This window comes from Engystomops pustulosus, chromosome 8, assembly GCF_040894005.1.
Source record: "Engystomops pustulosus chromosome 8, aEngPut4.maternal, whole genome shotgun sequence".
Classification (NCBI taxonomy): domain Eukaryota; kingdom Metazoa; phylum Chordata; class Amphibia; order Anura; family Leptodactylidae; genus Engystomops; species Engystomops pustulosus.
Window position 1 is genome coordinate 5086876 of NC_092418.1, and position 15625 is coordinate 5102500.

General features: G+C 45.5%; 1 protein-coding gene across 1 annotated transcript in view; it reads left to right on the top strand.

Moving 5' to 3' along the window:
* Positions 1–247: 247 nt before the first annotated feature.
* The window catches only part of LOC140076266 (guanylate-binding protein 1-like), an 87201-nt gene continuing 71823 nt past the window's right edge, over positions 248–15625 (top strand). Inside the window, exon 1 of the mRNA XM_072122815.1 lies at positions 248–348. The gene's annotated coding sequence lies outside the window, so the exon portion shown is untranslated. The remainder of the gene's footprint in view (positions 349–15625) is intronic.

A 15625-nucleotide genomic window follows, 5' to 3' on the forward strand; every position in this document is an offset into this window, starting at 1 on the left:
TACAGCACAGGGAGGAGCTACACCCTATATACAGCACAGGGAGGAGCTACACCCTATATACAGCACAGGGAGGTGATGCCCCTGTTTGTCTTTCACTTATTCATTTACAGAGGAAATTGTGATTTTGTCTTTCATTAAATGAGAAGGGAAAACAATTTTTCCCACGTGTCTATAAGATGATCTGTGTTTTTTCTTTTGTTTTTTATTCTCTTTTCTTCTCCTCTATTTATCCTGATCACCGAGTTACAGGAAAGGAACCGCACCCGAATGTCGTCATAAACCTGAAAGTGAAAGGACAGAAAGAAGACAAAGCTCAGCCTTATATACAGACACCTAGAGAGGAAAGAGGTAGGTACTTCCACTGCACAGTACTACTTCTCCTGTATATATATACAGTGCACAGTACTACTTCTCCTGTATATATATACAGTGCACAGTACTACTTCTCCTGTATATATATACAGTGCACAGTACTACTTCTCCTGTATATATACACTGCACAGTACTACTTCTCCTGTATATATACAGTGCACAGTACTACTTCTCCTGTATATATACAGTGCACAGTACTACTTCTCCTGTATATATATACAGTGCACAGTACTACTTCTCCTGTATATATACAGTGCACAGTACTACTTCTCCTGTATATATATACAGTGCACAGTACTACTTCTCCTGTATATATACACAGTGCACAGTACTACTTCTCCTGTATATATATGGACAGTGCACAGTACTACCTCTCCTGTATATATACAGTGCACAGTACTACTTCTCCTGTATATATACAGTGCACAGTACTACTTCTCCTGTATATATACAGTGCACAGTACTACTTCTCCTGTATATATACAGTGCACAGTACTACTTCTCCTGTATATATACAGTGCACAGTACTACTTCTCCTGTATATATACAGTGCACAGTACTACTTCTCCTGTATATATAGTGCACAGTACTACTTCTCCTGTATATATACAGTGCACAGTACTACTTCTCCTGTATATATATGGACAGTGCACAGTACTACTTCTCCTGTATATATACAGTGCACAGTACTACTTCTCCTGTATATATAGTGCACAGTACTACTTCTCCTGTATATATACAGTGCACAGTACTACTTCTCCTGTATATATACAGTGTACAGTACTACTTCTCCTGTATATATACAGTGCACAGTACTACTTCTCCTGTATATATATACAGTGCACAGTACTACTTCTCCTGTATATATACACTGCACAGTACTACTTCTCCTGTATATATATACAGTGCACAGTACTACTTCTCCTGTATATATACAGTGCACAGTACTACTTCTCCTGTATATATATATATATATATATATATATATATATATATATATATATATACAGTGCACAGTACTACTTCTCCTGTATATATATACAGTGCACAGAACTACTTCTCCTGTATATATATATATATATATATACAGTGCACAGTACTACTTCTCCTGTATATATATATACAGTGCACAGTACTACTTCTCCTGTATATATATATACAATGCACAGTACTACTTCTCCTGTATATATACAGTGCACAGTACTACTTCTCCTGTATATATACAGTGCACAGTACTACTTCTCCTGTATATATACAGTGCACAGTACTACTTCTCCTGTATATATATACAGTGCACAGTACTACTTCTCCTGTATATATACAGTGCACAGTACTACTTCTCCTGTATATATACAGTGCACAGTACTACTTCTCCTGTATATATATACAGTGCACAGTACTACTTCTCCTGTATATATATATACAGTGCACAGTACTACTTCTCCTGTATATATATATACAGTGCACAGTACTACTTTTCCTGTATATATATATATATATATATATATATATATATATATATACAGTGCACAGTACTACTTCTCCTGTATATATACAGTGCACAGTACTACGTCTCCTGTATATATATATACAGTGCACAGTACTACTTCTCCTGTATATATACAGTGCACAGTACTACTTCTCCTGTATATATATACAGTGCACAGTACTACTTCTCCTGTATATATATATACAGTGCACAGTACTACTTCTCCTGTATATATATATACAGTGCACAGTACTACTTTTCCTGTATATATATATATATATATATATATATATATATATATATATATATACAGTGCACAGTACTACTTCTCCTGTATATATACAGTGCACAGTACTACGTCTCCTGTATATATATATACAGTGCACAGTACTACTTCTCCTGTATATATACAGTGCACAGTACTACTTCTCCTGTATATATACAGTGCACAGTACTACTTCCCCTGTATATATATACAGTGCACAGTACTACTTCTCCTGTATATATACAGTGCACAGTACTACTTCTCCTGTATATATACAGTGCACAGTACTACTTCTCCTGTATATATACAGTGCACAGTACTACTTCTCCTGTGTATATATATACAGTGCACAGTACTACTTCTCCTGTATATATACAGTGCACAGTACTACTTCTCCTGTATATATATATACAGTGCACAGTACTACTTCTCCTGTATATATACAGTGCACAGTACTACTTCTCCTGTATATATACAGTGCACAGTAATACTTCTCCTGTATATATGCAGTGCACAGTACTACTTCTCCTGTGTATATATACAGTGCACAGTACTACTTCTCCTGTATATATATACAGTGCACAGTACTACTTCTCCTGTATATATACAGTGCACAGTACTTCTTCTCCTGTATATATATATACAGTGCACAGTACTACTTCTCCTGTATATATACAGTGCACAGTACCACTTCTCCTGTATATATACAGTGCACAGTACTACTTCTCCTGTATATATAAAATGCACAGTACTACTTCTCCTGTGTATATACAGTGCACAGTGCTACTTCTCCTGTATATATATACAGTGCACAGTACTACTTCTCCTGTATATATACAGTGCACAGTACTACTTCTCCTGTATATATATGGACAGTGCACAGTACCACTTCTCCTGTATATATACAGTGCACAGTACTACTTCTCCTGTATATATATACAGTGCACAGTACTACTTCTCCTGTATATATACAGTGCACAGTACTACTTCTCCTGTATATATACAGTGCACAGTACTACTTCTCCTGTATATATATACAGTGCACAGTACTACTTCTCCTGTATATATATACAGTGCACAGTACTACTTCTCCTGTATATATATATATATATACAGTGCACAGTACTACTTCTCCTGTATATATACAGTGCACAGTACTACTTCTCCTGTATATATAAACACTGCACAGTACTACTTCTCCTGTATATATACAGTGCACAGTACTACTTCTCCTGTATATATATACAGTGCACAGTACTACTTCTCCTGTATATATACACAGTGCACAGTACTACTTCTCCTGTATATATATATACAGTGCACAGTACTACTTCTCCTGTATATATACAGTGCACAGTACTACTTCTCCTGTATATATACAGGGCACAGTACTACTTCTCCTGTATATATATACAGTGCACAGTACTACTTCTCCTGTATATATATACAGTGCACAGTACTACTTCTCCTGTATATATACAGTGCACAGTACTACTTCTCCTGTATATATACAGTGCACAGTACTACTTCTCCTGTATATATACAGTGCACAGTACTACTTCTCCTGTATATATATATACAGTGCACAGTACTACTTCTCCTGTATATATGGGCAGTGCACAGTACTACTTCTCCTGTATATATACAGTGCACAGTACTACTTCTCCTGTATATATATACAGTGCACAGTACTACTTCTCCTGTATATATATATACAGTGCACAGTACTACTTCTCCTGTATATATACAGTGCACAGTACTACTTCTCCTGTATATATATACAGTGCACAGTACTACTTCTCCTGTATATATACAGTGCACAGTACTACTTCTCCTGTATATATATACAGTGCACAGTACTACTTCTCCTGTATATATACAGTGCACAGTACTACTTCTCCTGTATATATATATACAGTGCACAGTACTACTTCTCCTGTATATATACAGTGCACAGTACTACTTCTCCTGTATATATACAGTGCACAGTACTACTTCTCCTGTATATATACAGTGCACAGTACTACTTCTCCTGTATATATACAGTGCACAGTACTACTTCTCCTGTATATATACAGTGCACAGTACTACTTCTCCTGTATATATATACAGTGCACAGTACTACTTCTCCTGTATATATACAGTGCACAGTACTACTTCTCCTGTATATATACAGTGCACAGTACTACTTCTCCTGTATATATACAGTGCACAGTACTACTTCTCCTGTATATATACAGTGCACAGTACTACTTCTCCTGTATATATACAGTGCACAGTACTACTTCTCCTGTATATATACAGTGCACAGTACTACTTCTCCTGTATATATATATGGACAGTGCACAGTACTACTTCTCCTGTAAATATATACAGTGCACAGTACTACTTCTCCTGTATATATACAGTGCACAGTACTACTTCTCCTGTATATATGGACAGTGCACAGTACAACTTCTCCTGTATATATATACAGTGCACATTACTACTTCTCCTGTATATATACAGTGCACAGTACTACTTCTCCTGTATATATGGACAGTGCACAGTACAACTTCTCCTGTATATATATACAGTGCACAGTACTACTTCTCCTGTATATATACAGTGCACAGTACTACTTCTCCTGTATATATACAGTGCACAGTACTACTTCTCCTGTATATATACAGTGCACAGTACTACTTCTCCTGTATATATAGAGTGCACAGTACTACTTCTCCTGTATATATACAGTGCACAGTACTACTTCTCCTGTATATATACAGTGCACAGTACTACTTCTCCTGTATATATATACAGTGCACAGTACTACTTCTCCTGTATATATATACAGTGCACAGTACTACTTCTCCTGTGTATATATATATATATGGGCAGTGCACAGTACTACTTCTCCTGTATATATATACAGTGCACAGTACTACTTCTCCTGTATATATATACAGTGCACAGTACTACTTCTCCTGTATATATACAGTGCACAGTACTACTTCTCCTGTATATATACAGTGCACAGTACTACTTCTCCTGTATATATACAGTGCACAGTACTACTTCTCCTGTATATATATACAGTGCACAGTACTACTTCTCCTGTATATATACAGTGCACAGTACTACTTCTCCTGTATATATACAGTGCACAGTACTACTTCTCCTGTATATATGGGCAGTGCACAGTACTACTTCTCCTGTATATATATACAGTGCACAGTACTACTTCTCCTGTATATATACAGTGCACAGTACTACTTCTCCTGTGTATATGGGCAGTGCACAGTACTACTTCTCCTGTATATATATACAGTGCACAGTACTACTTCTCCTGTATATATACAGTGCACAGTACTACTTCTCCTGTATATATATGGACAGTGCACAGTACAACTTCTCCTGTATATATATACAGTGCACAGTACTACTTCTCCTGTATATATATATACAGTGCACAGTACTACTTCTCCTGTATATATACAGTGCACAGTACTTCTTCTCCTGTATATATATATACAGTGCACAGTACTACTTCTCCTGTATATATACAGTGCACAGTACCACTTCTCCTGTATATATACAGTGCACAGTACTACTTCTCCTGTATATATAAAATGCACAGTACTACTTCTCCTGTGTATATACAGTGCACAGTACTACTTCTCCTGTATATATACAGTGCACAGTACTACTTCTCCTGTAACTCTTTTATTTTATATGAAAGTATAAAACATAACATAAATCATCAAAGTCAACAGAAACAATCGCTGGTCCAGCCGACACCTCGCACCTCGCACCTCACGCCTCACACTGACACAATACACATAATAATAACAGAAAACATCCCTCACCGGGATCATAACAGAAACTAAAAACTGACCCTGCCGGTCCACTGCCAGGAAAATGCAACACAAATAAACCAGTAATAAGCAATATAATATATACAATAAGCATAACGAAAATCAACAATGACGACAACATAATTTTTTTTTTTTTTTTTCATTTTGCTAATTTTTTTTTAAATTTTTTTTTTAAATTTTTTTCCCCCTCCTCCTCCCCATTAGCACCCCCCCCTCCACACCCCAAGTCCCAGTGTCCATTGTCCATAGTCCATAGGGTCCGACATACTCACCCCCCCCACCCCACCTAACACCCCCCTACTATCACATAACTATCACAAAAAATATATGTTAATTAATGATAATATAAAACACAACAATTCAAAAACTACACAAATTATCATTATTATTCCCACAAAGCCCAAGTTCGGCGCCTGCAAGCCCCACATCTACCGGATCCTCAAAACAAAACAAAAATCTGCAGTGTCAGCATCAGCCCAACACCAGGAGCGGAGACGACAGACTAAGGGACACTAAAGGAGAACCCCCTCCAAAAGAGAGAGGCCCTCCCCGTGCCCAGCCTCTCATACTCCAGAGAGCGCACCTTCACCAGGTCACCCAGAATGTTCCTAACCACCTCATCCACCGGGAGGGTTTTATTCTGAGCTGATACTAAGCACCGTGCGTTCCACGTGTGGTACCTGACCACTAGGCTAGCTAGAAATAAAGTGCATCGGTCCCGGCCACCCAGGCCTCTGAATGCTCCATAGGCCCACTCCGCATAGGAGAGACCGGCCAACCCGGGCCAATGGATGGAAGCACCCACCCGGTTGTACACCTCTCTGTTAAAAGGACAATGAAGCAGGAAGTGGTCCATGCTCTCCAGCAGACCACCGCACTCCTCCTGGGGACAACCCCTTTCCTCAGAGCTCCTGTTCTTCAAATTGTCCCTCACACACAGCTTTCCATGGAAGCAGCGCCAAGCCAAGTCCCAAAACTTCAAGGGGATCCTGATGGAATTCAAAAGTCTCAAACCCACCCCCAGATCCCGACTTGGGCAATCCCTGAGGGCCAGGGGCTTCTGGAAACGGGCAAACAGAACCCTCTTGTCAAGGAGTTTCCTCGACATGGTCCTGATCTCCCACATTCCCAGACCCCACCGGCGAATCACCTTCAGAACCGGGGTAGCGTAAGCCGGAAGATGCCCATGCGGTGCGTGAAGATCCTTCACTCGCCCTCCTGTCTCCCATTCCTGGAAGAAAGGCCTAAACCATCCCCTACAGGAATATACCCACGGAAGAAGTCCTCTCTTTCCAGGGGTTTGCTACATTGATCTTAAGAAAGGTATTCACTAGGAACACCACAGGGTTGACCATACACAACCCTCCTTGTCTCCTCGTGCGGTAAGTAACCTCCCTCCTGACTAGGTTCAGCCTATTCCCCCATAACAGCTGGAAGAACAGACTGTAGACCCGAGCCCCCTGGCCGAATTCGATGCCGAGAACTTTGGCAGAGTCCTGGGGCCCTGGAAAAGTGTCCGAGAGATCAAAGCCTGGATCCCCCTCTCCCAGCCAGAGACTCTCACACTTATCCCGGTTGATCTTGGACCCAGAAGCCTCCGAGTAGCGGTCAACCTCCGACATCACCCATTGCGCCTCCCCTCTCGAGGACACAAAAACAGTGACATCATCGGCATACGCTACCACCCTTAGAGTGGCTTCCGGTGCCGCCTGGTCCATCCCGACTCCCACCAACGGCCCACGATCAACCCTCCTAAGGAATGGGTCAATCGCGAACACGTATAGAAGTGGGCTCAGAGGACAACCCTGGCGAACACCAGACCCGACCTCAAAAGAGCGGCCAATCCAACCGTTCACAAGCGGGAAACTCTCTGCCCCTGCGTACAAAACCTTTAGCCAATTGACAAACTCCCCCGGCAGGCCATACCTCAGAAGGACAGACCAGAGGTACTCGTGGTTAACCCGATCAAACGCTTTTGCCTGGTCCAAGGAAAGCAAGTACCCCTTCCAGTTACCAGCCCTGCCCTGCTCCACTGCCTCCCGAACACAGAGCACAGCACTAAATGTACTGCGGCCTGGAACAGAGCAGTGCTGGGTCCCCGAAAGGAGCCGCGGTGCAAACTGCACCAGCCGATTAAACAGTACCTTTGCCAAAACCTTTCTGTCCGTATTGAGAAGTGCTATGGGACGCCAGTTCTCAATACGAGATCGGTCCTTACTAGAGATGAGCGAACATGCTCGTCTGAGCTTGATGCTCGTTCGAGCATTAGCGTACTCGAAACTGCTCGTTGCTCGGACGAATACTTCGCCCGCTCGAGAAAATGGCATCTCCCGCCGTTTTGCTTTTTGGCGGCCAGAAACAGAGCCAATCACAAGCCAGGAGACTCTGCACTCCACCCAGCATGACGTGGTACCCTTACACGTGGATAGCAGTGGTTGGCTGGCCAGATCAGGTGACCCTGGGATAGACTAGCCGCTGGCCGCGCTGCTCGGATCATTCTGTGTCTGGATGCCGCTAGGGAGAGAGCTGCTGCTGGTCAGGGAAAGCGTTAGGGTGTTCTATTAGCTTACTGTTAGGCAGGAGTGATTCTCAAAGAACCCAACAGCCCTTCTTAGGGCTACAATAACGTTCTACTTTTTTTTTTTTTTTATTTGCAGCTAGTACCATATTGTGAGGAATTTGCAGGGGGACTTGCTACCGTTGTGTTTAGCTCTTAGTGACACGCATATCCACCTCAAACACCAAAGTGGGAAAATTTATTAGGGGTTGGATTTCAATTAGGCACAGTCTGCCAGTTTCTTTTTATTTTACGTTTATTTTTTGATAACTCAGCGTCATCTCATCTGGCATAGCAGTGTGGTTTCATAGTTGGCTAGAAAATAGCCATAGGAGAATCCAAACGGCTTACTTAGGCCTACAATAGCGTTATATATTTTATTTCTGGTTGATCTGCTGGTGGCTGGCCTTGCTGTAGTGCATCTACTACCATATTGTGAGCAATTTGTAGTGAGACTTGCGACCGCTGTGTTTTGCGCTTAGTGACGCACATATCCATCGCAAAGACCGAAGTGGGACAATTTATTAGGGGTTGGATTTCAATTAGGCACAGTCTGCCATTTACTTTTTATTTTACGTTTATTTTTTCATAACTCAGCGTCATCTCATCTGGCATAGCAGTGTGCTTTCATAGTTGGCTAGAAAATAGCCATAGCAATAGGTTAGCATCGTTTGGTTTAAAAAACTAAAAAACACAAAAAAAAAAACAAAAAAAAAACACAAAAAAAAGTTTAAAAAAAATTAAAGTTATAACTTTCATTTTCAAAATGTTTAACCCGAGGGTTAGGGGTAGAGGACAAGGGCGGGGACGTGGGCGTCCAACTACTGCAGGGGTCAGAGGCCGTGGTCCTGGGCGGGGTGAGACACCACCTGCTGATGAGGGAGCAGGGGAACGCCGCAGAGCTACACTCCCTAGGTTCATGTCTGAAGTTACTGGGACTCGTGGTAGAGCACTGTTGAGGCCAGAACAGTGCGAACAGGTGATGTCGTGGATTGCTGACAATGCTTCGAGCAATTTGTCCACCACCAGTCAGTCTTCCACGCAGTCCACCCATGTCACCGAAATCGCCACTCCTCCAGCTCCTGCACCTCAGCCTCCTCCCCCCCAGTCTGCCCCCTCCCAGGAAAATTTGGCATTTGAACCGGCATACTCTGAGGAACTGTTTTCTGGACCCTTCCCACAGTCACAAACCACTTGTCCGGTTGCTGCTGAGCAATTTTCCGATGCCCAGGTTTTCCACCAGTCACAGTCTGTGGGTGATGATGACCTTCTTGACGTAGTGGAAGTGTGTAAAGAGGTGTCCGACGATGAGGAGACACGGTTGTCAGACAGTGGGGAAGTTGTTGTCAGGGCAGGAAGTCCGAGGGGGGAGCAGACTGAGGGATCGGAGGATGATGAGGTGACAGACCCAAGCTGGGTTGAGAGGCCGGGTGAACACAGTGCTTCTGAGACGGAGGAGAGTCCTCGACCTGAACAGGTTGGAAGAGGCAGTGGTGGGGCCAGACGGAGAGGCAGGGCCAGAGCTGGTGCATCAGCGCCACTGTCAACTAGTGAAGCTCCCGTGGTGAGGGCTCTTGCGGCGAGGGCTAGATCTTCAGAAGTGTGGAGGTTCTTTAAGGAAACACCGGATGACCGACGGACTGTGGTGTGCAACATTTGCCAAACCAGGCTCAGCAGGGGTTCCACCACTACTAGCTTAACTACCACCAGTATGCGCAGGCATATGAATGCTAAGCACCCCACTCAGTGGCAACAAGCCCGTTCACCTCCGGCCGTGCACACCACTGCTCCTTCCCCTGTGTCAGCTGCTAGTCAGCCCCCTGCCCAGGACCCTGGCACAAAAACCCCATCGTCGCCTCCACGATCCTCCACAGCATCCACCAGCGTTCAGCTCTCCATACCCCAGACGCTGGAGCGGAAACGCAAATATAGTGCAACCCACCCGCACGCCCAAGCCCTTAATGTGCACATCTCCAGATTGCTTAGCCTGGAGATGCTGCCCTATAGGCTAGTAGAGACCGAGGCCTTTCGCAACCTCATGGCGGCGGCCGCCCCTCGGTATTCGGTCCCCAGCCGCCACTACTTTTCCCGATGTGCCGTCCCAGCCCTGCACCAGCACGTGTCAGACAACATCATCCGTGCCCTGACCAACGCCGTTTCTGACAAGGTCCACCTGACCACGGACACGTGGACGAGTGCTGCCGGGCAGGGCCACTATATATCGCTGACGGCACATTGGGTTAACTTGGTGGAGGCTGGGACCGAGTCTGACCCTGCGGCTGGTCATATACTGCCGACGCCGAGGATTCAGGTCTTTCAGGCCTACTATGCCTCCTCCTCCTCCCACCCCTCCTCCACCTCCTCCTCCGAACTACCATCCGTGGGCATGGCGCCATCAGTCGCTAGCTCTAGGCACAGCAGCAGTGCCGTCGCTAAGCGACAGCAGGCGGTGCTCAAACTGCTGAGCCTAGGCGATAAAAGGCACACCGCCCAAGAACTATTACAGGGCATCACGGCGCAGACTGATCTGTGGCTGGCACCGCTGAACCTAAAGCCAGGCATGGTTGTGTGTGACAACGGCCGTAACCTGGTGGCGGCTCTGCAACTCGGCAGACTGACACATGTGCCATGCCTGGCCCATGTGTTAAATCTGATAGTTCAGCGTTTCCTCAAGACATACCCCAATCTGTCTGATTTGCTCACGAAGGTGCGCCGCATCTGTGCGCATTTCAGGAAGTCCAGCACAGATGCTGCCACTCTCAGGGCAGCGCAGCGCCGCCTCCAACTGCCCGCTCACCGACTGTTGTGCGACGTGCCCACGAGGTGGAATTCAACATTAACCATGTTATCCAGAGTTTACCAGCAGCGCAGAGCGATTGTAGACTGCCAGATGTCAACTTCCACCAGAACTGGTAGTCAGGTCAGTCAGCTTCCTCAAGTCTACAATGAGGAGTGGACGTGGATGTCTGATATCTGTCAGGTGCTGAGTAACTTCGAGGAGTCAACACAGATGGTCAGTGGCGATGCCGCCATCATCAGCCTCACCATCCCGCTGCTTGGCCTGTTGAAAAACTCTCTGATCAGCATGAAGTTGGAAGCTTTGCGCTCGTCACAAGAGACGGGGGAAGAAGATTCCCTTGTTGATAGCCAAAGCACCCTCAGGTCTGTTTCTCAGGAGGAGGTGGAGGAGGAGGTGGAGGAGGATGAGGAGGAAGAGGAGGAGAATGTTGGCGAGACACAAGAGGGGACCATTGTTCAGTCCTTCACTGTTCAGCATGTATGGGCAGAAGAAGAGGAGTTGGAGGAGTTGGAGGAGGAGGAAATGGACAGTCAGGCCAGTGAGGGGAGTGAATTCTTGCGCGTTGGGACTCTGGCGCATATGGCAGATTTCATGCTAGGCTGCCTATCCCGTGACCCTCGCGTTCAAAGAATTTATTCCAGCACCGATTACTGGGTATTCACTCTCCTGGACCCACGGTACAAGCAAAATCTTTCCACTCTCATCCCTGCAGAGGAAAGGAGTGTGAGAATGCATGAATACCAGCAGGCCCTGGTGCACAAGCTGAAACAGTATTTCCCTTCTGACAGCGCTAGCAGCAGAGTGCGTAGTTCTGCGGGACAAGTAGCGAGGGAGAGTAGGCGAGCAGGCAGCTTGTCCAGCACTGGCAAGGGTACGCTTTACAAGGCTTTTGCCAGCTTTATGTCACCCCAGCAAGACACTGTCACCTGTCCCCAGTCTTGGCAGAGTAGGGCTGATCTTTACAGAAAGATGGAGAGGGAGTACGTAGCTGACCATACCATCGTCCTAAATGATCACACAGCTCCCTACAACTACTGGGTTTCAAAGCTGGACATGTGGCACGAACTGGCACTGTACGCCTTGGAGGTTCTTGCCTGCCCTGCCGCTAGCATCTTGTCCGAGCGGGTTTTCAGTGCAGCTGGTGGCATCATCACCGATAAGCGTACACGCCTGTTGACTGACAGCGCTGACAGGCTGACGCTTATTAAGATGAATAAAGCCTGGATTTCTCATAATTTCCAATCCCCACCAGGTGAAGGAAGCTCAACCTGAATAATTTATGCACTCCTCCTCCTCATTTTCCTCCTTCTCCTCCTCTTTGTACACTAAAGCAGAGGAAACTGGCTATTTTTTGACAGGGCTCACTGTCTCTAGCTATAGTACTCTATGCATTTAATTTTTCTGGAGGGCCACCTACCCGGTCCTCTGTTTTAAACAATTTTTGGGAGTGCCACATACAGGCACTCAATCTATTTCATTTTTCTGGAGGGCCACCTACCTGCTCCTCTGGTTTGAAAACTTTTTTGGACTGCCACATACAGGCACTCAATCTATTTCATTTTTCTGGAGGGCCACCTACCTGCTCCTCTGGTTTGAAAACTTTTTTGGACTGCCACATACAGGCACTATCCAAATTAAATTGTCTCCATAGCAGCCTCCACACGTTGTCTCCATTGCTACCTCCAAAAGTCGTCCATATAGCTGCCTCCATACATCGTCCCCTTATCAAACGAGGTGTGTCAGGCAGAAATTTGGGTTGTTTTCTTGGATTCCACATCAAAGTTGTTAACTTTGTCGCCACCCTGCTGTGTTATCCACAAAATATACTGGCAAACTTTTATGATTAACCGATATTATTTCAGCGCTTCTTGCGCATCTGTTTACATTCCCCTCACCCGCCATATCCCAAACTTATAAGAACGCTACTACACTTGGTGGAGGCTGGGACCGAGTCTGACCCTGGGGCTGGTCATATACTGCCGACGCCGAGGATTGCGGGGCCTACCTCGGTCCAGGTCTCAAAGGCCTACTATACCTCCTCCTCCTCCCACCCCTCTTCCACCTCCTCCTCCTCCGAATTACCATCCGTGGGCATGGCGCCATCAGTCGGTAGCTCTAGGCACAGCAGCAGTGCCGTCGCTAAGCGACAGCAGGCGGTGCTCAAACTGCTGAGCCTAGGCGATAAAAGGCATACACCGCCCAAGAGCTATTACAGGGCATTCCACATCAAACTTGTTAACTTTGTCGCCACCCTGCTGTGTAATCCACAAAATATACTGCCAAACTTTTACCATTTACCGATATTATTTGAGTGCTTCTTGCGCATCTGTTTACATTCCCCTCACCCGCCATATCCCAAACTTATAAGAACGCTACTACACTTGATCTTATACAAAAGGTTCTTAGAAGTGCTGTTTGGGGAGTAGCCTAGAGACAGGGGCTTGGATTGGCGAAAGCTCATCTGGCAGCGGAGCGCCAGCTCCATCCCAAGATCCAACTAACATAGTTTTAACTGCAGCACCTTTAATCTACTACTAGTTCACTGCCTCCATACATGGTCCCCTTATCAAACGAGCTGTGTCAGGCAGAATTTTCAGGTGTTTCACCACATACATAGTGGAACTCGGCGCGTCTGTCGCCGCCATGCTGGAGACCTGCAGTTGCAATCATAGAAGCGCAATATGGATGCCCCATAGTGTCGCTCTTAATAATGGAAGTCCTCTCCATGGCTGCCTCCAAATGTCGTCCCCTTATCAAACGAGCTGTGTCAGGCTCATTTTTCGGGTGTTTCACCAGATACGTTATGGAACTTGGTCACTATATCGCCACCATGCTGTGTTATCGACTAAATATACCGTCAACCTTTTGTTCACAGAGGAAATAATTTCAGCGCTTCTTGCTCACCTCCTTTGGTTCCTCTCTGCCACCCATTGGTTTGAAGCCTGAGTCCATTTAGGGTATGTCGCCATGACACTTTCTAGCCTGCCGCTGCTGCCGCTGCCTCTGCATGCCGTCCCCTATAGTGTCAGGGTCAATTATTGGATGTTTTAGATGCTATCTAACTTAATTCTGTCACTCTGTCATGGCCATGCTGTTGCCCATAATTTTGGCATAATGGTGCGTTTAAGCAGCCTCAGAGGCATCCATGCATGCTGCCCCTGCTGTTTCCTGTCCATTTCCGTGGTGTTTCCATCCTTTTCTGAGGTTTCCAGGTGTTTGGCCAAGGTTCCCTGTGCAGAGCCTTGGTCCCCTTGAAAAATGCTCGAGTCGCCCATTGACTTCAATGGGGCTCGTTATTCGAGACGAGCACTCGAGCATCAGGAAAAGTTCGTCTCGAATAACGAGTACCCGAGCATTTTAGTGCTCGCTCATCTCTAGTCCTTACCCTTTGACAGAATGATCAGGGCAGACCTCCTCATTGACTTCGGCAGAGCGCCCGAGCAAAGACACTCATTGAATACCTCAGTCAAGAGGGGAACCAAGGCGTCCTTAAAGGTCTTATAAAACTCGGATGTTAAGCCATCCGGACCTGGCGATTTCTTGAGGGCGAGCCCTTCAATCGCCAGGCTGACTTCCTCTTCCCTGATCATCTCTGTCAAAACATCAAGAGAGGGGTCTACTCCTGGCTCAGGGACAGTTTCTGCCAGGAAAGCCGACATCACATCCCGATCTAGATCCTTCCTGCCGAAGAGGTGTGAGTAGAAGGATCTGACGACCTCCAGGATCCCTGATCTGGACCTTTTCAGGGACCCCGTACTGTCCACCAGTCCTGTGACAACTTTACTACTCACTGACATCTTGCAGTTTCTGTAAGGGTCGGGTGAGCGGTACTTCCCGTAATCCCTCTCAAAAACCAAAGATGCGTGTCTATCGTACTGACACCTCTTCAGCAAGGATTTCACTCTGGAGATGTCCTCACGACTACCTCCAGTCGAGACGAGATGCTTGAGTTTCCTCCTCAGGCCCTGATACAGGCGGTACCTGTCCAGGCTCCTGAGGCTCGAGAGCTGGCGGAAGAATCTCGCCACCCTTTTCTTGAGCATCTCCCACCACTCTGACTTACTGCTACAAAGGCCCAGCAATGGTACCTGGCTCTGAAGAAAGTCCTCAAACGATTGTCTTATCTCTGCTTCTTCCAGGAGAGACGAATTGAGCTTCCAGTAGCCTCTTCCCATCCGGGGGGTCTCTGTAACATTCAGAGAAAACAAAATTAGACAGTGGTCGGAGAACTCCACCTCAACAACGGACACTGCTGAAGAAATGGCTTCCTCCTTTAAATAAAACC